The sequence below is a fragment of the Kryptolebias marmoratus genome, linkage group LG20 (genome assembly GCF_001649575.2).
Source record: "Kryptolebias marmoratus isolate JLee-2015 linkage group LG20, ASM164957v2, whole genome shotgun sequence".
Taxonomy (NCBI): Eukaryota; Metazoa; Chordata; class Actinopteri; order Cyprinodontiformes; family Rivulidae; genus Kryptolebias; species Kryptolebias marmoratus.
This window is the reverse complement of record NC_051449.1, coordinates 26810685-26835652: the sequence shown is the minus strand read 5'-3', so window position 1 is coordinate 26835652 and position 24968 is coordinate 26810685. Positions and strand designations below refer to the sequence as shown.

The following is a 24968-nucleotide window of genomic DNA, read 5'->3' as shown; positions in this document are numbered from 1 at the left end:
GCTCTTCACTTCTGTCCCATTGATTTAGAGAGGGTGCAGAGGCTGGGTGTGTCTGATGAAATCACTATGTTTCACGTTTTGTCTACATTTATGAGGAAGTCATTCTCTTCTTCATAGACAGTGATGTTTTTCACCAAGTCCCTATATGAAGACTTATCCCCACCTTTTATGAGGCCCAGAAATGTTGTGTCATCAGCACACTGGATTATGACAGTGTTGTTTTGGGTGGAAACAGTCATTGGTGTACAGGGTGAAGAGTTAAGGGCTAAGAACTCAGCCCTGTGGTGATTCTGTGCTGATCATAAGGTCAGAGGAGAATCTACCTCCTACTCTCACCACTTATGGTCTGTCTGTAAAAAAGTTCAAAATTCAATTGCAGGTGGGAGACAGAATGTTGTTAGTGGTTATTTTCCTCCAGTTTGATGTGAGGTATAGAAGAGAAAGAGAAATTCTGGGATGAAGAGAGTATTCCCAGGGAGGAGAGAGTGACTGGATTAGATCTGAATGGACATGTTAGTGAAGGAAACAGACGATATGAGGAAGTGATGGGTGGGTTTAGTGTCAAGGAAAAGAACCTGGAAAGACAGATGGTAGTGGATTTTGCCAAATGGATGGAAATAGTTCTAGTTAACACCTATTTCCAAAAGAGGGAGGAACACAGGGTGACCTCTCAGAGTGGAGACAGGAGTATGAAGGTAGACTACATTCTGTGTAGAAGAGGTAACATGATGGAGATTGTGGACTCTAAGGTTGTGGCAGGGGAGAGCCTGGCCAGACTGCATGGAATGGTGGTGTGTAGGATGACTGTTGTAGTGAAGGAGAGGAAAAGAGTAAAGGCAAAGAAGAGAACCAAATGGAAGTTGAAGAAGGAAGAATGTTGTAAAGAGTTCAGAGAGGAACTGTTAAAGGCTCTGGGTGGTAAGCAAGAGCTTCCAGATGACTAGGCTACTACAGCCACGGTGATTAGGGAGACAGGTAGGAAGGTACTTGTTGGGTCATCTGGACAGAGAAAAGATGATAAGGAAACTTGGTGGTGAAATAGTAAAGCACAGGAAGCTATCCAGAGGAAAATGTTAGCCAGGAGGAAATGGGACAGCAAAGAGCTGAAGAGAGTAGACAGGAATATAGGGAGATGCAACACAGAGCAAAGAAGGAGGTAGCAATGGCAAAACAGAGTTGTACAAGAGGCTTGACACTAAGAAAGGAGAGAAGGACTTGTATCGACTGGCAAGACAGAGTGACCAGGCTGGAAAGGATGTGCAGCAGGTTAGGCTTGTTAAAGATAGAAATGGTAAAGTTCTAACAAGTGAGGACAGTGTGATGAGAAGATGGAAGGAGTACTAAGAGGAGTTAATGAATGAAAAAAATGAAAGGGAAAGAAGAGTAAAGGTCATAGAAAATGTGGAACAGGAAGTGGAAAAGAATAGTAAGGATGAAGTTTGGACAGCTTTGAAGAGGCTGAAGAAGGGGAAGGCAATTGGACCTGATGATATACCAGTGGAGGTATGGAAATACCTAGAAGAGATTGCAGTGAGATTGTTGACTCGAATATTCAATAGCATTTTAGAGAGTGAAGAAATGCCTGAGGAACAAAGGAGAAGTTTGCTGGTTCCAATTGTTAAGAACAAAGGTGATGTACAGAGTTATAGCAACTCAGGGGAATTAAGTTGATGACCCACACAATGAAGATCTGGGAGATTGTTGTGGAAGCTAGACTTAGACAAGAGGTGATAATTTGTGAGCTGTGGATGGGGAAAAGTTTCAGGAGTGATTTCTGACAAAAGGGTGGCAACAAAGAGCAAAGGAAAGGTTAACAAGACAGTAGTGAGAACAGGTTGAACGACTGGGAAATAAAGTTAAAGAGGCCAGACTGATATGGTTTGGACATGTGCAGAGAAGGGACAGTGGGTATATTGGTAGAAGAATGTTAGAGATAAAGCTGCCAGGAAAAAGACAAAGAGGAAGGCCAAAAAGGAGATATATAGACACAGTTAGAGAGGACATCTGAGGAGCTCAAAGCTGGAATCACTTGCAGGTTGGTCTATGTCTCAGTTTATTATATTACATATCTATTCAGTGTATAAATATTAATTATTGTGATCCTTCTCCTATACAAAACATATTCAAATGACCCTGTAGCCTATGCCACTCAACTGTGGCATAGGCTAAACTGTGGCAAAACTGAAATAAACTTTTTACAAGTTTTTTAAAATATTGTATTTAAAGTTTTGTATAAATCCATTTTTAAATATGCAGATGATAGAACTTATAAGGTATCAGGAAATCAACAGTGACTATAATCCCATCTAAAATCAGTTTATTTTCATTTAACAGGGGGTTAGAATCTGTCGACGGATCACCAGGCTGAATATTCTGAAAGTGATGACTCAATAATCACCAGATGTTTCCAGCTGTGCACCCTGACCATTGATGAGATGTCCTTCAGCCAGCAAACTGAAGTAGATGGTGACTCAGCAGACGAAGCAAAAGCTCCTTTTAAACGTTAAAAACAGGCTTTAAAGTTACTGCTGTTTAGTATGCTATAAATAAGATAACTAATTATACTATGAATATAATAACTATTTCCTAATTAATTAGTTTAGTTCTTCAATAAGGTACTCAGAGGTTGGATCATGTGTTGCAGCAGGTTTTTGATGATTTTATTAATTTATTTCTGTATTTATTAACCTTTTAATGATATGTCTGTGTAGTGTAATCCCTCTGTCCAATGCTAATTCCTCCCAGGAGAGACAAAGAGATTTTAACTTTGACTTTTTTTAAATCCTCAAACTCTTAGTTAAGTTCCTACAACATCAGAAAGAAACATGTTACCAGATTACACTCATCTTAAAAAGAGTCTGTCTGTTATAAGTTGACCAAGGCTTTACTGTTCAAAGGTCAGAACTTCTGAAAATGGAAAAAGATCAGCTCAATAATTTTCTGTCTTCAAAAAAAGTTATGTGTTCACTTGATCTCTGTACTTGTTTTACTTCTAAAAAGCTTGTCACTGTTCTTATTGTTCATAATCATTTTAAAATCATTTTTTGTTTATTTTTTCTTTTTTCAGTAGATTCAAAGGTGTACAGAATTGTATTCACAGTGGAAGACAGTAAACATATTCAATGTTTTAAAGGAAAATATACAAAAAATAAAACTAAAAAAAGGTAATTTTTAATTTAATGGGAGCACACATCTCAAAAACATCAGGCTAGGGGAAACAAAAGTCAGCAAAAGTAAATGGTATTAATTAGAAACACCAATAGAGGAGCATTTTGCAAAAAATAAAAAAAAATATTTAATTGGCAACAGGTCAGTAAGAAGACTGAATATTAAAAGAATATTTTAGAGAGGCTGAATCTCTCAGAAGTAAAGATGAGTAGACGTTCACCAGGCTGTGGACAACTTAACCTAAAAATATTGACATAATTTGAAAATAATGTTCCTAAATAGAAAATTAGAGTTTGAATATCCCATCATGAATCTGCAGTTCATAACATCATCATAAGGTTTCAAGAATATGGAAAAATCTCTGTATGCGACATTGAGACATGTAGACTTTTTTTCTTTCAATCTTCTTTTGGGAGGGGTAGTCAGTGGTGTTGCATTAAAAAAGCACCCCAACTGGAAAAGTTAGGCTGTTAGAAAACAACTTGACGTGTCACTCCCAGGTGATGGTATAAAAACAAAAGACTTCGTAACAGTTTTCTAATTCCCCCATCCCTAGTCCATGAACAAGGCTGAAAGTCAAAATTGGATGCCCTCAGGCATCCCTGCATTGAACACCAAACTGATTCTATTATGGAAAGCATAGGCTCAGCAACACTTTCATAAATCATTCTTTGTAAATACAGTTCACTATGCCATCCACAAATGCTGGTTAAAGCTCTACCATACTAGGAAGAACCTTTATGTGAACACCATCCAGAAACACTGCTGTCTTCTCTGGACAAAATGGACTGAGGCAAAGGTGAAAACTGTTCTGTGGTCAGATGAATCCAACTTTGAAATTCTTATTGGAAATCATGGACACCACGTCCACCATACTAAAAAGGAGAGGGACCATCTGGTATATTATCAGCACACAGTTCAAAAACCTGCCTCGCTGATGGTATGAGGTGCATTACTGCCTCTGATATGGGCAGCTTACAAATCTGAAAAAGCACCCTCATCTGAACAACATAGACAAGAAGAATATTTGCTCCCATCCAGAGGTCTTTCTCAGGGAAGGCCCTGCAAGACAATTCTAAATTAGTAAATGGAGTCTACCTGTAATTTAATCTAAGTATAAATCCAGCTGTTCAGTGGAGGCATCAGAAGAGAACATTACTGATCAAACACTATCATGAAGACCAAGGAACACATCAGACAGGTCAGGGATAAAGTTGTTGAGAGGTTTTAAGCAAGGTTAGGTTAAAAGACAATATCCAAAGCTTTGAACATGTCCCAGAGCTATGTTCATTCCATTATCTGAAAATGGAAACAAGCAAACAAACCTACCTAGACATGGCCGTCCAGCTAAATTGACAGGCCAGGCAAGGAGAGTGTTAATCTGAGAAGCAGCCATGGTAACTCTGAAGGAGCTGCAGATCCACAGTTGGCAGCGCCAATTTGGCCTTTATGAAACAGTGGCAAGAAAAAAGCTATTGTTGAAAGAAAACCATAGGAAGTTATGTTTGCAGTATGTCACAAGCCATGTAGAAGACATGACACATGTGGAGGAAGGTGCTCTGCTCAAAGTAGACCAAACTAACACTGTACATCACCCTGAATTTGATAGAAAAAATTAGAAAATAACTACTGGATGTAGATCAATAAGTTGTTAGTTTTTGGAGTCAATTCAGTTCAAAAGGGCTATTCATCCATCCATTTCCTGTACCTGCTTTTCCTTGAAGGGTCTCAAGTAAGCTGGAGCTTCTCTCCACCGGTCATTGTGCAGTAGGTGGGGTACACCCTGGACAGGTCGAAAGTCCATTACAGGACTACGTAGAGACAAAAGGACTGACTGCTCCTTGTGGCGACCAAAGCTTGGTCCCCACGAGTAGAAATATGTTTTTGGGTTAGGGGTTAGGTTTAGGACTAAGGTGTGAATTGAGTTTAGGTTTGGTTTAGGGTTAGCTATGTACTGGTAATGGTTAGGGTTAAGGTGGGGGTCAGGGTTAGGCTTTAGAAATGTATGGAAGTCAATGGAAAGTCCCCGCAAAGATAGTGGGACAGACCTGTGTGTGTGTGTGTGTGTGTGTGTGCGCGCATGTTAAATCTGTCATGCATGTGCTGCCTCAAAAGGCTGCTGACAGACTGGGAAGAAAACAAATTCTAACTTGAAGTAAACAGCAGACATTTTAACATGGATATAGTTAGAAATGTATTCTGCTTCATTATGGAGTCAGAAAACCTTGTGTGTTGCTGATTTTTGGATGGTGGATACCGACATAGTGAATAAGCTTAGAGATCTCTAAACAAAGATGAAGAACATTAGAGTCTTTGCAGCAACAGGGAAGAAGTATCATGTAGCATCCAAAGGGTCTGTTTCTACACAAAATGAAGTAAACAGAGAATCAGACTTCAGGACAATTGCTCTCAGTCATTTGTTTTGCCTGAAACCCAAACTTTATATTAGTATTTGACAAACAACAACAAGAACAAAAGAATGTATTGTATGTAGCTGAAGTTTGGAACATCTCAAACATACATTTTTCTGACTCTGGGAAGATTTTCATATTTCAGCTTAAGCATCATGTTGTCATAAATTATTAAATGTCATAAATGTGATTCTGACAGGATTTATTAATTTTAATATAATAATATTTAGTTGTATTTTTGTAACCCTTATAAGAAAGAATAAAATTCATTGATTGAAAATACATGTTGCTAGTCTTTCTGAACAAAAATAGAAATGCAACTGGCATATTTTTTGTTAAGGCCTAGCATTCATTAACAGAATGCATGTCACCCGCTGCCTTCCATGGCAGAGGTTTAAACTGAGAAATGACAGAGTTGTGGCCATCTAGAAAAAAAAATGTGTAAATGTTATTATGCCTGTCAACCGGCCGCCCTTCATGGTAGGATTTACAGGAAGAATGATGATCCATGCAGGGTCAGGTGGAAGTCAGAACAAATTTTATTCTAGTGCAGTACCACTCAGCCTAACAGCATCAGGCAACAACAAAAGAACCCCCTCACAAGACATAATTGCAGCCTTAAATAGTCACAGCTGATAGTGGACTAAACCATTCCTCACAAGGACATTTACCAATTTACTACTTCCATCTGTAAAATACATTTTATCAAAATACCACTATTATCCCAGTTAATTTTTATAAATATTTTATATTTTAAACCTACACCTAAGTATCATAAAACACCGTAAAACTACATGCAAACCCTCCCACACACACTTTTCCATGGCCTCTCCCGGAACCTATAAATGGTGTCTGAACCCCCGGGGAAGTATTTGTCCAAACACCCTGGAGAGGACACAGAAAAGACAGGTGAGTTGTTAACTTTTAGCACCACTACACTTCTCCTGCACTCACACTTAAAAGATTTTACACAAACATTTGCTTAAGTTTCTAAACAGTAGACCTTATTTCCTCTGACTAACAATTCTTTTCTTCTCACAGACAACCACCTCACTTCTTAATGAGGAGCAGCTGTGCAGAGCCTGGAACAAAAGGCTACATGCTAATTATTAAAATTCTCAATAAATATTTAATAAATAGTTAAAACTTCTTGTGTGCAAATGGTTCTTTATGTGCAAATTCATGCTTAAAGAGCAGTGCTAAACAAAGTGCTTGTTAAAGTGCTATACAGTTTGTTTATAAAAAATAGTCTCTTCATAACAGCACTATGAAGACCTCTTCATTACAATGCCCAATCATATGAAATATTGGGAAATCTCACATAATCTGGTAATGATCCTAGTGTTGATGACTCTCAGCTATTGTCATATCATAAAGATCCCTTTCTGAAAGTTTCATTAAAATTTGTCTTGTGGTTCATGAAATATTTTGCAAACAGAAAGACAAAATTGTCTCCTAGAGTTCATGGCGAAGTTTTAAAAAACAGATCTTGTATGATCAGTTAGAACTTATTTGTTATTGAGTATTGTTGACAGTCAGCTACCAAATTTTAGCTCAATGTCTGTGAAATTGACTGAAGTATACAGATATTTTTGTGGTTGCTAAAATTGCTTTTATGTGGTGGCCATCTTGAATAGTGTTGACTCCAAACTCAGTTATAGGTGTACATACACAGAGGGCAAAAACAAAGGGTGTCACTCAGTTAATATGACTACTTAGACCAGCCAGCCTGTTCGCAAATGATTTCATAAACCAGTTTTTTAGGGTCATGGTTTTTGGTTCAGTCCTTTTCTATTTCTACTTTTTCCCCCTCTTTTTTAAATACCACCTATCAGTAACAGATAGTCCACCATTTACCGTATTTTCAAGACTATAAGGCGCACTTAAAAGCCTTAAATTTTCTCAAAAAAACGACAGTGCGCCTTATAATCCAGAGCACCTTATATATGTAAGAAGTCGTAATGTTTTAGTACAACTTTAGAAAACTACAAAGCCACACCGCTTGCCCCCACATACTTGGGCGTACTGTGCGTACTCCATGAGCCGCATGGATTCCGGACGCTCTGTTTCTGTTTCTCGCCGGGCAGTGTATTGTGCGACACCAAGTCATAAAAATTTATGGCCCGGTCCCAATACTCGCACTCCACCGTACGCCCCTCTATGAAGCCTGTACTCAGTCGAAGTGCACAGAAGGGTTCGTGTGCGCAGGTTACAAGCATGCAGACATTGAATTGAGACAGTACAGGTTACTTCATCGTCTTGCGCCTCTGCGTCATAACTGCGACATCCAACAGGGCGGGGCCGGTCGCTGTTTTGGTATTTTAAGAAGGTGCCAGTATGATTTTACAAGTACAGTGCAGGTATTTTTGCTTTCCAAAGTCATTGCAGGAGATATTTGGCTGTTCAAATGTGTTTTCTTATGACTTGCTGAATTTGATAGTATTCACACATGTACAGCAGAGTGAAACAATAATTATTTCAATACTTTACATTTGAACACTGCTTTTTTTCGTGACAGACACAGCTTGCTCTGTCACCACTGCCATATTTCTGCTATTTAATTCAAAACCCTTTCATTGTCAATAAAGTTAATTTTTTTAAAAATCAAAACGTCACATGCAGCAAGGAATTGTGGGTAAATACTTTGCTGAAGTAACGCCTAGATGCGGGCTTAGCTGAAGGGCGGATGTCGTATAAAAAGGGGTAGGGTTAAAGAGCACTCTGGATAATTGGGACACACTATGCACTCAAACCCTTCAGCATGAACACACATTTGAAGGACGAGAGTGGAATGAGGGTGCAAGTGCGAGTATTGGGACTGGGCCTATCTTTGCATGGACGTATCCAGCAGACGTGTCTGGTGGACGTCCGCTTCGAGTCCGCGTTGAATCCGCCTAGAGTACACGCGGACCTCTCTTGTATTTAAAAGAACTAAAAACGACTGATACCTCCGGTCAAAGTGAAGATTTGCGAATTCTCGTTTTTTGTGTTTGCATGTGTAATGGAAAATAAAAAAACTGTTTCATGATTCTTGCTGCATGTGACCCCTGATGAACTGTGGGAAAATACAGAGCATTCAGTTCACAGTGATTTAATTAGTTTAGTTTAGAATGCCTTTAATCTAATCTCTATAGGGTGCCAGGATGTCTGTTATCTCATGTGTATTTCCCTTTATTTACCTTCCCTTTTGGTCAGCTATCTGGCTCTTTGTTCCCCCCTGACCCCTCATGACTGTATAGAAATTTACTAGGATGTGCCTACAAGCCTATAAAGGAAGAATGACCTGTTGTGTGCTTCAGATTTCATTCTGCTCACTTCTGGTTGGTTGAATGAACTCTCAGTTGTACAACTTAAATAAAATCCTGAAAGACAGAACTCTCTGTTGACCCCCTTGTTAATTGAAAATTCCACAACACATGCGGACATTATTAACTTGAGATTTAAAGGTCTGGTCATTATAGTCTGCGACAAGTAATGCAGCACTGTCGTCACATATGCGACAATTGTTATTGTTTGATCATGCAGTAAAGGGAAAATGTCTGATATCAAAGAGGGGCTGATTTTTACCTTGGTTCAGATGCTTTCTGCCTGTTTGTTTTTACAAACCCAAGTGCTACAATACGTTTAATTGCAAAGAAGAAGGAGCACTTGGAGGGCAGTGGTTTTACACCAGTTGTCCCTCCCGATATGAAGGCACAGTGCCGCCGCCACTGGCGGCGCCAGGGGGATGCTAGGGGGTGCTATAGCTCCCCCTGGAAAAGTCATAGCACCCCCGTAGCGCCTTCAAGCAAGGGCATCACTACATGTAACAACACAACAAAGCATCTAATGCTGAATTTAACAGAATAATTTTACAGGTAAACAAGGATAAATTAGCTCACATCACAGTAATATTTTCACTAAGTACAAAACATGCTTACCATATTCTGTCTTGTAAACCCACCCGCTGAATTTCGGCTCAACTAACCATTTTTGGTTAAACCCATTCGTTCCATGTTTATTGCTGCGGCTCCAGCGACCTGCTAACTCCAGGTAGCTGAAGGCAGCTCGGCTTTGGGGCTCTTTAGAGTCCCGCAGGGCTCCGCCAACGGTGCGCGGACATGAGCGTGTGGTGGAGGCACTTACGTCGGTGCAGTATTGTCCGAAAAGATGGGGGGCAGTACGCTACGTAACCAGGGGAAATGCAGTTTAAAAAAAAAAAGACAGCAGATAGTTTCACATTAAATATGGATGCACATATTCAGGAGGAAGAACTGTTGTGTTTCTGGCTGTCATACAGAGAGGATGTTTAAACTTAAACCACGTGAATAAAAATTACGTATTTATTATAAACAAGCAGAGATTAGCCTGGCAACAGGCTCAGCAATACCTGGCATACTGCCAGGCTTATAATACGCTGGGGCAAACCCTGTCACTTCAAGCTCAGATCAAAACTTGAGAGCCCTGGTTTCCCCCAGTGTATTATAAGCCTGGCAGCCCGCCAGGCTTTCTCTCTCCCACCCCCAGGCTAAGCTCCGCTTGTTTATTATAATATACATAATTTTTTATACATGTTTTTTTCCACCGGCACCCCCACCACATGTTAATCACAGGTTACGGGTGCCAACAGTGACACAATCGTGCTGTCCCCGTCCCTGCTCAAAGGCCCCGCGCGATGTTGTGTTGCTAGGTCGTGCACCTCCCAATTTTGCTAACTTCGTGTGGACTGCGCGTGCGTGCATGCGCACAGCCTTGACGTGAGACGTGTGTTGATGCCTTGTTTGCACTTTTTCATTTATGTTAATTTAATTTATATGTAAATGTGACTTAAATTAGGATTGCAATTAGGTGCAAACGATTTTTGTTTAAAAAAGTATTACAAAAATGCCATTAAAATGCTTAGCACCTGCAGAAAAAAAATCTCTGGAGCCGCCACTGGCCTTCGCCATTCAACGTCGCTGTCGCCGGTTTTGGATCAGCGATCATAAATAATGATGATTTAAACATGCCCCCTATGGCTTTGACATGTTTAAAACAATGCTCAGTGGTGAAATTCAGCGGGTTTGTGTGGATAAACCCTTTTTTTAAAGTGATCCCGTGTGGATAATATCAATTCTTTAAACGATGTGGCGGAGATATTTGGTTTTATAAAGGCTACATGTGGACTAGTGCTGGGCGATATGGAAAAAATTCTATATCACGATATGGATAATTGTATATCACGCTAATGTTATATATCATGATATACCCCAATTATGTACGTTGTCAGTTATTCTCTGAAAAATATGAAAAAATAATCTCATTTCTTACTTTTTCCAAGCTTTTTTTCAAAGTGACATTTAACTGAACTTTCATAAATGAGATTTGCTGCATTTTAGTGCAGCAATATATATGTATCAAATGACAACAGACTCCATTATCTTCAGCCGGCTATAGTTCTCCTTTTCGCAACTTTCCACCAGCTCTTTTACAACTTGCTTGACCTTGCGCTTTTTGGATTGTTAAATATTCTTTTTCGTGTTTCTTCTTTAAGTGATAGAAGAGGTTTGTGTTGGCGTCAGATGAGAAAACAGTCTAATAGCAGAGTTAGCATATTACCTTTTTCTGCTCCGTGTCGGACTTCTTGAACCAAATCACAGACGTCCCCCATTGTTTTGGTAAAAGTCTTTCTTCTTGGGCTGCCTGCTAGCTGTCTCTACTTGTTGCGACCCCAAGTTTGATACTTCATGCGTCTCCATCTTTCAGCACTTATGACTTAAATGCCGACACAATATACAGTGGGTCACAGAATATTGTGTGCCGCCGGACCGCACAGAAAGCTGCTGCCGTAAAGCATGTCACAAACCCACACGTAAAGCAGCGTCATGTCGCAAAACGGAAGTTTTTCGCAAAATAGTTATTTTTTAAAATTATTTATCACTTATATAAACTGAATGTATGCAAAGTGACAACACTAATACATTCGTCGTAGCCTACGTTATGAAATATTTACATGAATCATTGATACACTTATGATAGGAATGATAGAAACGATAGAGACGATAGAAGAAAATATATCATGATAGACACTTTCTATCGTCTCCACGATATGTATTGTTATATCGCCCAGCACTAATGTGGACTAGGCCTAAAGCATCCCTCCACACTCTGAACCGCAGAGACCTAACTGTAGCAGAATCACACTGACTAATACAACAGAACAGCAAATTTTTATTTAATCAGAACTTTAAGACATATTTTGGACCGAGGGCGCCACAGTGTTGTAGTGGTTAAAGCTGTCAACTCACAGCAAGAATGTCACAAGTTTACCACCAGCCTTTCTGTGTGGAGTTCACATGTTCTCCTAGTGAATGTGAAGGTTTTCTCAAGGTACTCCAGTTTCTCTAGGAAACCAAAGTAAGATAAGCACCAGCTCCATTTGACCCTGCAAAGAAAAGCAGGTAAAGAATATAGATGGATAGCTATCTTGTATTCTGACAGGTTTGCCTCCTGCTTGCGGCCTTTCTGTGTGGTAAGTCATTACACAGTGCTCAGAGCTGGGAGGGATTTTTCCACAGTAGGAAGGGGACTCATACATACTGTGGAACAACCTGCCTCTTGATATTTGCACCGCAAACTCTACAATCTTTAAAATCTGTCTGAAAGTCACTTTTTTACATCGGCTTATAACTGACACAATTAGTTCAATCAGTTTTAAGAACAAACATTAAGCTAAACAAAAAAAGCTGCATTTTCAGAATATTTCAAAGGATCACTGTTGAATTATCTGTCAGGTTTTGTTTTGGTAGTGTTTCTTTATGTATTCAGTGTTTTGTTTCTAGTTTCTTTTGGTTTTGGTTTACTGTCTTTGTTGTTTTGTTTTCCTGTTTGTTGCCCATTTGTCATCATTCTCCACTTATCCTCTGTCAGCTCTTGTTTAATTGCAACGCCCATCTCCACCTGTCTGCTACTGTAATCGCTCACCTTTGCCCACTTCCCATAATCATCCTCAGCTTCAAAACCTGGTCACTTTCTCCACTTCCCCGCTGGTTCATTGTCCCTGGTATGTCTATTGTCTCTAGTCTTGTGTTGTCCAGTTCCCTTCCCTTGCCTTGCCTTCCTTCGCCTTGCTGTTTTGTTTGTTTAGTTTAGTACTTTTGCTGCTATGTCAGCCTTTTGTTTTTGTTTGTTTATTCAAGAACAAATTTTCGTTTTTTTCTTTAATGAGTCTGCACTCTGGGTTCACCTCCTTCTCCACCGATCTTGACATTATCTTTAATCAGCTGATAGGTGAGCAAACTTGCTTCAGTTCAGGTCCTACAGTGGAACTTGAGTTGTGTTCAGATGACCAAATGTAGAAAAGTGCTCCAGACCACCTTCAAATGAACGTTTGCGTTTTCAAAATGAGAACCAGGCGAAAGGCTGATTTCTCACACTTCCCTCTGTGTTCCATTATCCACCCAGATTGACTTCTTGTATTAGAAATTTGCAGAGGTCTGAATGTCCTCTCGGTTTTAGTCACAGGAAACAAAGTGTCTTCTCTGGACTCACAACTTCTCACCTAAACAGAAAGTACTGAGGCGGGTACAGTAGTTAGTCCACATCAGGACTAAGACCACATCAGTGCTTAAACCATATCAGGATTAAAACCATATCAAGACTGAAACCACATCAGTATTGAGTCCACATCAATTTGGAGTTTACAGCAGTACTGAGTACTAATGTGGTCTGATGACTATATTTATGTCAGTACCAATTTGGTCTCTGGGCCGATGTAGAATAAGTGCTCTGTCCACATCAATACTGAGTCCATATCAATCCTGAAAACACATCAATACTTAGTCCAATTAGATTTAAGAGGATGATGGACTGATAATTTGTACATAGTGGTTTGAAAACCGTTTCTCAGTTTAACATCCCATTTTAACAAGCCTTCCAGGTTTATTATTAAGGGAAACGTTTTTCCAGCTTTATGTCTCTTCATGCAGCTGGAACCCCATCACACATAATGATATGCGGAGTTTGCAGCATTTTAGGATACAAAAAAAGGAAGGAAAAAAAGACATATTCAAGGATTCTAACTAATTAGTGACAACCAGAACCCCCCCCCCTAATTCCCCCTAATTAGCATACACTCGCCCCCACCACCACCACCACCTTGCGGAGGGCAGCACCTCGGCGGCTCGGTTCGGATGCCCTGGTCTCCATATTCTCCAGTAATAGCCGTCAGCCTGCGGCTTCAATCCGCAAACTTCAGATCACGTTCAGATTAATGGCGCGCTGCGTGGGTTCTGAACCGCACAAAGAACGCTCCAAGAACGACTGACGATTTATTTTCCATCAGTTTGGATGAAGCATCGTGAGGAGAAGGAGGGTCGCTGGAAACGCTTTTGGCAGAAATGTGGACAGCTGTATGTCCTCCCCACCAGAGAAGAAAAAAGACACGTGTGAGTTTCTATTGGAGCTACTAAAGAGGGGGCCATAAAAGCCGAACATTTGGCCCCTAATGACGGATGTCACAGAACAGAGCACATTCCATCACCGGAGCCCAATCCGGCTGCAGCAGGGATGGATGACGGATGATGGACCCGTGGATGGATAGTTCTGATGGTTCTGTGTGAGCGGTGTCCAGCTTACCTCGGTTGGCTTCTCACACCATCGCCTGAACGGAAACACCGAACGTTAAATCCAAGATCACGTTCGCTTCTGGAGGCGAGGAGCGGACAACAGTCACGGCTGGCTCGGCCGCGCGCGCTGATGCGTGTTGGTGTGTGAGTGTGTGTGTGCGAGTACAGGCTGCGGTCCGTAAACTGCAGCAAGCTGACCACCAACAATCAAAGCCTCACCGGAAAACAACACGTGCTGTAAAAAATAAATCTTTTTTTTTTCGACATTCAGATCTGAGAATTGCTCAGAGAGGTCGATCTGTCTAAATATTTGTATTTAAAATGCCAACACCCCATAAATACTGACACGAGCTTTTTTTCTGATCAATCTGTCCAAACATGTTTTCTGTTTTTCATTTTCTACTTCAGTCCCGCTTTCCCAATTAAATTACGATTTCCCAAGTTTGGGAAAAAGGTCAATAAATTCATTAACATTTCAACATCATCACAAAACTGATCTCACATTAAACAAGTCCACATGACCTGCGAGTAACCAGGAGCTAAAATGCCTTCTGGTTTCTAAAGCTTTCAGTACAATTACACTTCTCTATGTCGGAGTTTAATTACACTTTAAACTTTATTTTGAAGGAAAACGGAAATAGAAATCAGCTGGCGCCATTAACTTCACTGTAGACCAGAGAGAGAGGAGTGTTTCTTCCACGTTTCTAAAAAAAAAATTCTTTTAATTATTACCTGCATACGAAGGCGATAATGTTTTTGCAAGTATGTGTGAGTGTGTGTTTTTTTGTTTGTTTGTTTGTTTTGTTTTGTTTGTTTGTATTTTGTTGTTTGTTTTCCTGAGGGGTGAGAGCAAAACATCTTATAAACCACTGGACAAATCTAATTGAAACACTCAAATAATTTTCTGGTACTGATTCTCTTTATGAACTATGAAGAACAGAACACAAATGGATGGATGTCCATCCATCCATTTTCTTTACCCAAGTTTATCTGCAGGGTTGTGTGGAAGCTGGTGCCTGTCTCCAGAAGTCACTGTGCAGAGTTGGGGTACGCCTTGCGCAGGTCAAAAGTCCATCACAGGACCACACAGGGACAAACAAGACAAACAACCATTCACACCTAGTGAAAATTTAGATTTACCAGTTAACCTAACATTCATGTTTTGCTCTGTGAAGCGTGTAATAATTCATGTTTTTTCAGCATTTAGTTTTCTGCTTTATTTTTTTTTTCATGTTTATTTTTCAAGATGTTTAGTTTTTGTTTTTTTTTGTTTGTTTTTTTTGTTTTGTTTTTTGTGTGTTCAATTTCTTTCTTGTGCCTTGTTTGTCATATCTGCTCATTGTTTTTGTAAATAAATCTTCAAGTTTCATTTCAAATGCCTCCGTGATTGTTTGCATTCCTGGGTCTGATGCTTAAAAACCTGACAGACAGATACTAGAGTGCAAACACGTAAACTCTACACAGAAAGACCCCAACAAAGTTTTAAATCTGTGACCTTCTGCTATGGGACAACAGCTTTAACCACTGCCCTGCAGCGCTGCCCACAGTCCAAAATATATTTTTAAAATTTCTCATTTAATGGAATATTGCTGTTCTGTTGTATCAGTCAGTTTGATTGTTTAGTCTTTGTGGTGCAGAGTGTGGAGGGGAACTTTGAAGTGTTCATTTATAAAGATGATTTAACTGCTGAGTAACAGACTGACAAAAAGCTTTCACACTGCTGCTCCATACTATGGCAACGATAATGTTATATAATAAAATAATATTGTCAGTGGCTGCAAAAAACTAGATTTTTACTGTTTAAAGGTGGGATAAGGTAAAGTGGTGGCAATTAAAATGAAAAACTAAAATACAAACCTCTTATATTAATTGGAGAAATAAAGTCTAGATAAAGTTAATCTTTTGTCTGTAAAGAAACTAGTATTTAGTGAAGCAGTTTGGAGTTTGACATGTCAGTATTAAAAAAATCATTTAATGTTAAAATTTCTCTGGATAATCTGAAGTTGGTACATTCCACATCAGTTTTTTATCAGATCTATTTTTTTCTCATTTCTGGTGAAATAAAAAATTTGATTGCTCAAAATAAAATGTTGACACTACACACTAAAGGACATTTTCTGTAAAATAAATAAAATTACAAGGTTACTGAACATTCTTTTTCTGTTACTGGAAATCTATAAATGACACCCTCCAGATTATTAAACAGAGGAATTTGTCCTAATAAAACTCAACAAAAAATGTTAAGAGTATATCTGATATAAAAGTTAAATTGTAGATGCTTTGTTTGTGCACACAACTGCACTGTTATAATGATGATAATTTCTTTTATCCTGAGTCGTGCATACAGAAACAGAGAAGATGTCAGGATTTGGGTTTTCTTTGTGTTTTTGTATTCAGTTTATTGTCTTCATGTTTCAGTTCATCTTTGTTAGCCTTGTCTTAGTTCAGTTCTTGTTCCTCGTATCTTTGTTTCCTGTCATCATTCACTTCTCCTCAGTCAGTCTCTTATTTTCCTGCCACGCCCATCGTCACCTGATCCTAGTTCTTATCACTCACCTGTGCCCACTTCACCTAATTTCCCTCTGTTTTAAAACCATGTCATCTTCTCCACTCACTGCTGGTTCATTGTCACTTCAGGCATTGTCTGGTTGTCCCTCTCGTCATGTGTCTCAGTTTTGGACTTTTGTATGTTTGGTTATGCTGCCACGTCAGCCTTTGTTTTTGATTCTTTTATTTTAATAAATTAGCTTCTTTTTGAAAGATGAGTCTGTGCTCTGGGTTCACCTCCTTCTCCACCCAACATGACAGAAGATGGCGACAAGGTATAATTAAAACAGTTTTTTTTTTAATAATTTTTTGAATATTACTTCTAGGACAGTGTTCTTGAGAATAGATTTCTGTAGTTCTCTTCTTACTGTGATGTTCTGGTCTTCAGGTATTGAGAGGAAGAAGAATTCCAGGTAGTAAATCCAAAAATGTTGTGTTGAGACTGATTCTGATTCTTGAGGTTATCACAGATGGAGACAGAAATCCACTGCTAGGCTTCCAGGATACACAAGGACTACAGAGGTACAAAAGGCACAAGGTACGTTCTTTCAAAACCATAAGTTGAGTTACTCATGAAGCTTGGATTGAGCCACTAAAAAGTATGCAACGTTCCATCGAAGAGTTCAGGTAAAACTGGAACTTAAGTACCCACCAGGTAGTGATCAGCTGTCATTGGACCCAGCTGAGGACAATTAGCTACGCCTGCCACATAGAACTGCGATGAAGCACAACACACTGGAATTCAACCTGGAGAGACTCACATGGAAAAAGATGGCGATTAAAAAGTTTAATGGCATGAATTACATGAGAATTTGGCGCTCGGCCCCGGCAGAAGACGCAGGTGCTGAATGTGGCAATGCGCTTGAGCGGGAAACTAGGATGAGGATTAGAGGCGTCTTCCCCCCAGGCCAGACACAGATGATGGCAGTTGAAGATGGGAAGGAACTTGGTGGAGCTGAGAACAAGGGGTGGAGGGCTGAAGTTCGGCGGGTGAACGGATGGAGCGCTGATGGAAGTCCCTTTTAAAAGGAGGCTTGCTCGCTGATTGGATACGATGAAGGCGCGGTGGGATGCTGATAGGCTGAAGAGGGGCGCATGACGTGGCGATCCGATGATCCAGGTAAGTCCAGAGCAGGTCTTCCAGTTTGAATTTACACCTAGGCTTCATTTCTCACATGCACAACATTAGATATTTTTCCCAACATGGCCTCTAATTAAAATAATTTGCAGTTTTGTACAAAAGTAATATTTGAAAAAATCACTTAGATGTCAGATTAATAAACCCTTCCTTCATTTGACTGTAACTATTATTCTTCCTGCTTTTAACAATCAATTATTAAACATTTTAAGAGCAGAGGACATGTCAGCTGGATGACAGCAGATCCACAGTAAAAAATGTCTTGTTTTTGTAAAACTAAAACAAAATGATCACTGTGCTGACATTTAACATCTTTTTAGCATCATTAGCATTGTTAGCATTGCTAACAGCAACACCAGTCTCTGTGCCTACCTCAGATGAAGTGTTCCCAACTCAAAAAGCTGCAAAGGGATTCTAATCTATTTCATGACATCCATCCATCCATCCATCCATTTTCTTTACCCGCTTCTCCATTCCGGGTTGCGGGGAGCTGGTGCCTATCCCCAGCAGTCACTGTGTGAGAGGCGGGGGACACCCTGGACAGGTGTTTCATGACAAACAAGTTGAAAACTAAAAAGGTAAAGTTGATAAAGCTCGTGCTGTCAGGTTTTCTCTTCATTTTAAACACTTTCAATACAGATTTCAGAGATAGTTTGAGAGCTGAGATTTTCATATTGTCCCGGTGATTGTATTTCTCCTTGATTATTTAAGGTGTTTTTTAGTGCTGTAGGTCCCTGGCTTTAAAATTTTGACAACACCTCTCTTTCTTTAGGTTGTATTCTAGCTTCTTTTAAATATGCTGAGGTCCAACGTCTTCTTAAGAAGAGCAATTTGGATCCTACTGTTCTCTCAAACTTTAGGCCAATTTCCAAATTGCAGTTTCTTTAGAAACATTTAGATTCAGCTGCAAGAGCACCTGCAGCTTTATGGTTTACATGAGAAATTTCAGTCTTGTCACTGCACCGAATCTGCATTTTTCAGGGTGTGTGCAATGATTTACTTTTAACTCCTGATTCTGGTAATTCAACAGTTTTAATTCTTCTGGATCTTACTGCTGCTTTTGATACAGTAGATCATGACATTTTAATATCAAGGCTGAAGCAGTCTGTTGGTATTAAAGGCACAGCCATAAAATGGTTTAAGCCCTATTTATCCAACAGATGTTTCTCTGTTCAGTTGGGTCAGTTTTTGTCCTCTGCTGCTCCTCTTAGATATGATGTACTCAAGCATCCATATTGGATCCTATATTCTCTTTGTACCTGCTCCCTCTGGGGTTCATTTTCCAGAAATACAGTATCTCATTCCATTTGTATGCAGATGACATTCAGCTTTATCTTCCTTTAAATCCAGTGGTTTACAGTCAGCAGAGAGTCTGCTCAAGTGCTTGGAAGATGTGAGAGCTTAAATGATAAAAAGACAAGAGGTTGTTTTATTTGGCAAATCTGGGCTGTTGACAGGATACAGGAGTGCGGTTGGATCACTTGACTCTTCTGGCTGTGTGTCTGTTAGGAATCTTGGGTGATCCTTGATTCTGATTTTAAATTCAATAAACAGGTCAGTGCAGTAGTCCAGTCTAGCTTTTATCATCTGATGCTAATTAGCAGAGTCAATGATTATCTTCCTCATAATTGCCCTTGAGCTCAATGTAGGCGCCATTTTGGGATTACACAGCCCCTCATTCGTGCTCCTATAATAGCAAATCCTCTCTTCAAGCCAGCCCAGATGGACCCCGGCTTTAAAATTTGGCATAGTAAAGGAATAGTATACTTTAGTGATCTTTTTGAAAAGGGACTTTTCATGTCATTCAGCACATTGGCCAAGAAATATGACCTTCCACAATCCCACTTTTTCAGATTCTTACAAGCTCGTAGTTTTGTTCAAAAACATTACTCAACCTACCCATCCCTCCCATCGCCTTGTCCCCTGGAAGATTGCTTGTATACTCAGCCATTGACTAAAGGTCGAATCTCACGAATATATAACTCTTTGCTTCGTATAAATCCCCCATCCTTATCCAAACTAAGAGAAACCTGGGAAAAGGACCTAGGAACCCAAGTTACTGACGAGGTCTGGGAGTCTGGCATCAATCGTATTCATTCATCTTCTATTTGTGTACGTCACTGTCTAATTCAATTCAAGGTGTTTCATCGCGCTCACCTAACCAAAGCTAAATTGGCGAAAATATATGAGAGCCTAAATGATAACTGTCCTCGGTGCAACCAATCACCAGCCACCACAAGCCACATGTTTTGGTCTTGTAATGCCCTGCGCGACTATTGGGAGGCTATCTTTAAAGCTCTTTCTTATGTCTGCAAAAGAAATGTGGACCGGGACCCAATCATTGCAATTTTTGGGGTCCCAACAATCAAACATGGATTCACTCCATCTCAATTGAACATTATGGCCTTTGCTTCACTGATAGCGCGCAGGGTGATACTCCTGAATTGGAAAAATGCTAACCCTCCATCTTTTATTCAATGGGTGAGAGACATTATGGGATGTTTACAAATGGAGAAACTTAGATATAGCCTACAAGGTTCGGCAGAAAAATATTACAAAACCTGGTCACCTTTTCTTGAATATGTAAATACACTGACATTTACAGAATAAGACCGTAGTACTGAGGCTGCTATAGAAGAAGGTTACCATGATATCAGATAACAATGGATATACTGGATACGTACATTATGTTTTTATAAATTGTAGCTTCTGTTTGTTTTTGTTTCTGTTGTTGTGTTTTTATTTTTTGTATTTTTGTACTGTAATAGTTGGTCTCGTCTATCGTACCACTGGATGGTATGTATTGATTGTGTTGTCATGTTTTCTTTTTTTTCTTGGTATAAATGGGAAAAATGAAAATAAAGAGTTCAAAAAAAATAATTGCCCTTGAGAGGATTATTCATGCTTTTATTACTTTTAGCCTGGACTACTGCAACTCCCTCTACTATGAGACTGACCAGTCTCTTTTTCACCATCTTCAGCTAACAAAACACAACTGCCCTTCTACTAATGGGGTGAAGATATCGTGAATACACCACCCTAATTTTATGGTACCTTCACTGGCTGCCCATTTCTTTTAGAATTGTTTTTTTTTAAGATTTTGCTTTTAGTTTTTAAATGTCTAAATGGTCTGACACTTCTTTATCTTAATGAGCTTTTACACTCTTACATCCCCAGTAGAACTCTAAAATCTCAGGATCTCATACTCTTAGTTGTTCGTTACTCGTTATTAGAGGAGACAGAGTTTTTCAGCCTAGGCTCCCAGGCTCCAGAAAAGTCTCCCTTTTTCTATGACGTCTGCTGGAACTTCAATTGACTTTAAATCTCTTGTAAAAACTCAGATTTTTAAACTGGCTTTTAATTCCAAAGAGCATGACCATTAGGCATCCTTGTTTTCTTCTATGCTTTTATCCAATTGTTTATATTGTCAATATTGTATTTTATTGCTTATTATTATTTGGTTGCTTCTGTTGTTTAGGCTCTTGGCGTCCTGTTGATGTTGTACAGTTTCAAGCACTCCAGTATCCATGTGTGTGGCACCGAGTCATGGGCTGTTCTGTTGTCAATCCAGGTAGTGCACAGGTTTGTATGCCTGGTCATAGAGTATTTGGCTACAGCTCTGTTGACCTGTAGTTTGTGCTTGGGTCCTCTAGTGTTGGTGCCAATTCCCTTCTGTGTCTCACTCAGGAGTAAACCTAAATGCCTATTCATTTTAGCTGATGTGATGCCTGACAGGAGCTTTCATGTTGTACAGAGGCAGGTAATTGGCTGGTAGTTGGATGTAATTGCTCCCTTCTGGGGGTCTTTCATGGTCAGTCTGGCCTTGGGTCAACCACTCTGGAAGTCTTCCATTTGAAGCTGATTCATTTGTGCTGCTAGGGGTTCATGGTGAGCACCCATTTTCTTTATCCAGGCCCAGACTCTTTATATCTGAGACTCTATCTTGGATGTCTGTCAGATAGTGGGCTTTTGTGTATACTTGTCCTGTTAAATCTCAGTGCTGCATTTGATACAATCAATATAATGGCACCATCAAGAAAGAGCCCGGGCAACACCTAGAAATTATACATCAGAGAAACAATGCAACCAATGGCCAGAAGGATGGCCCAGTATAGAAGAGCATCATCATCATCATCATCAGGGCAGGACTCTGTGGTTTACTCTTATCTGCAGGCCAGCGGCCACTTTTTCAGGGATGAAGATGTGCACATCCTTGATAGAGAGGAACATTGGTTCGAGAGAGGAGTAAGGGAAACCATCTCTGTGAAAAGAACCCGTCTGTTAAACAGGGGCAAAGGTATCCATATCCAACTGTCACCTTCTTACAATGCTGTTTTTGCAAGGATCACTCAACCCTCTGTGAATAGCAAGTGTCCATTAGGACCTTAATGATCGGTCGTCAAGCTGATGGTCCTCCTTTTGCATGTGAACTACTAATTTTGGGTGTCATCAACAACTGATTGATTCCCTATGCAAAGGTACTGCTTATAAGGCTGAATTTGTTTGGAACTTCTCAGACTGAAGAAGTCTTGGATAAAAGACAAAACATTTCAACAAAGAAGGACTCGTCCAGAGGACGTGCCACAGCTTTGTTAGTTTCAGTTATCAGGCTCCTCTCTTATGGAACAAAGTTTCAATTTATTTCCGTGAGGTTGACACAGTTTACTTTCAGACTAGGCTTAAAGCTGAATTTGTTGCGGAAAACTCTTGAGGACCCAGAATTTCAACCAGACACAATTAGTGAGCGGTAAAAGATTTATTGAAGCAAAAATTAAATGGCAGGAGACCGCCAACAGTCAATTCCTGAGCCCCTGAGGAGGGAGAGACAAGTTAGTGGCTGACAGGAGTCAAGTTTCAAAGAAACTAAAATAAAGCCACTAACCTTCTCAGAATCCATGTAGTTCAGCGGAATCAGAAACATGGCTTCTCAGCAGTGGGGCAATGAGTTGGGTTCACAAACTCAGGAGCTTGGCAGTACTTGGAGGTCAAAAAACAATAATTTAGTCAGAACCATAGGGGCTGATTTGAGCAGACAGATCTGTGGGCTTGGCGAGAGGCAGGAATTGTGGAAGAGAAACAGGGTCAATAACAGAAGCCAGTGAGGTATCCGACAGGGGCAAGGCAAGGTAAAGAATCAGGTGACAAAAACGTGGTCAAGATCAGACAGGCGGGCAAGGAAGGAATGCTAGACTTCCACTCACACTGGGGCTTTCATTTAGATGTCTTTGCTGTAGATCTAGTTGCTTTTGGATTCCAGGGAGCTCTTGCTGTAGCTTCCCCACATGGCGTTTGATAGTGAAAATGTTAACAGTTAATGGTAGAAATGACTAAATTGAATAAGAGTTGTGGCTGCTGTGAACATCCATCCAAGGAAACATTTTTGCCTTTTCTCAATACCACTTAGTTCAGTTTGGGTTACAGGAAATTTCTGTAATTGCTCTAGTATGTGTGAGATGTCTAGTTCTGCGTGTCAGAGGTTTTTTTTTTTGGTCCATCTATGGCCTTTTGCAGATGTGAGGTTGTTGATTGTGGATAGTTGCTCTTGGTGAACTACATCAGGGTCAGACCTTACAACTACTCTGAGTATGTAAGCAGCAGTTGGTAATTAGTAGATCTGGTTGATCTTTAAGAATGATTTCTGGATCTAGACTGAATTCAACAATCTTGGGAGAGGATCATAATGATCATGAGAAATATTTTAAGAGAGAACAGGCAAGGGGGATGCCATTTAGGATCTTTTCTTGTGTCTGTATGGATAGGGCTTATAGATGTAAATTGGATCAGAACAGGAGATGCAATATGAGTGCTTACGCAGGGAGATGAAGGAAGTCTGCCAGGGAGAAGTGAGTGGCATCTGTGGTGGGGATGAATGACCGATGATGGTCCCAGAGTTAAAGCCGGAGGCACTGAGTGCTGAAGAACAAGATGAATACTGTTGGTCTGATAGCCAGTGGACACAGTGGAGGGCGGAACATGTTCGATCGAGCCACAGGAGAAGCAGGAAATGAGGAGCCAGTAGCTACAAGCCGAGGTTGAAGAGATCCTGGGTCAAATCTGAAGGTTTGCAGGTGATGAAGTCAGCCGGTGAACAAACTGGAACAAAATCCATTGTTTCAACAGGAGTGGCATTAAAGCAGGAGCAGAGAGCAAAGGAAAGTCTCAGATTAAAGCAGATCAAATCAATGTGAGTCACAAGGAGCTCGGTGGGCTAGAAGTTACCACTAAGGTTAACACTCTAGCATTGAAGAACTGGCAGCAGACTCTTCTTAAGCTCCACCTGATGAGGGTAGATAAATTGCAGGTGTGCAAAAACCCACCTGCTGGAGCCAACCAGCCAGCCATGCTCCCTAACACCATATTGGGGAGAACTAGAAGTACTAACAGCCGTGGTGAAACCAGATCCCATTAGTTTTCTCATCAGTTTCTGGACGTGGGTTGTGAGTCTTTTTCATCTCAGTGGTTGGAAAATGGTCAGCATCTGTGTCTGCAAAAGGAATTGGTTTTTCAGGTGCACTCATTAACTAAGTGTTAGATGCACCCTGAGAACCTGGTTCTGATGTTATGAAGCTGATCAAAAGAAGGTCAGTGTTGTACCTATTCCTCTCAAGCAGCTTTTATTGGGCGTATGATGGTGTTGACATGTCGCTGTTTAGGATCAAACAACATCTCTTCATCAGACTCTTTGAGGTATTGTGTGACTTATGGCAGTGAATAAATCTATGTCATCATAGCTGGATGTGAGTAGGATCAGACAGATTCATTCACTGTAGAGTCTGGAAACTCTTCAAGGAAATGGTCTATATATACTGGTCACAGCACAGAATCAACTCTCCTCAGAATCACAAACTCTCTCCTCATGGCTGCAGACTCTGGTTTACTTTCAATTCTCATTCTCCTTGATCTCAAGGCAGCTTTTGACACCATCTCTCACAGCATCCTCCTTCGCAGACTTTCATCCATCGGCATCTCCGGCACACCGCTCGCTTGGTTTCATTCTTATTTCACTGGCCGCACTCAGTTCATTAAACTTAAATCTTTCAGGTCCCACTCCTCCCCTGTGACTTCTGGCGTGCCCCAAGGTTCTGTCCTGGGGCCCCTTCTTTTCATCACTTACCTTCT

At 40.2% G+C, this 24968-nt stretch overlaps 1 protein-coding gene across 4 annotated transcripts in view; it reads right to left on the bottom strand.

Moving 5' to 3' along the window:
- Positions 1–14281, bottom strand: part of LOC108246689 (disks large-associated protein 1) — a 180725-nt gene extending 166444 nt beyond the window's left edge. For all 4 annotated transcript variants that reach the window (XR_005234583.1, XR_005234582.1, XM_017434353.3 and 1 more), the window contains exon 1: positions 14175–14281. The gene's annotated coding sequence lies outside the window, so the exon portion shown is untranslated. The remainder of the gene's footprint in view (positions 1–14174) is intronic.
- Between the last annotated feature and the right edge of the window lie 10687 nt (positions 14282–24968).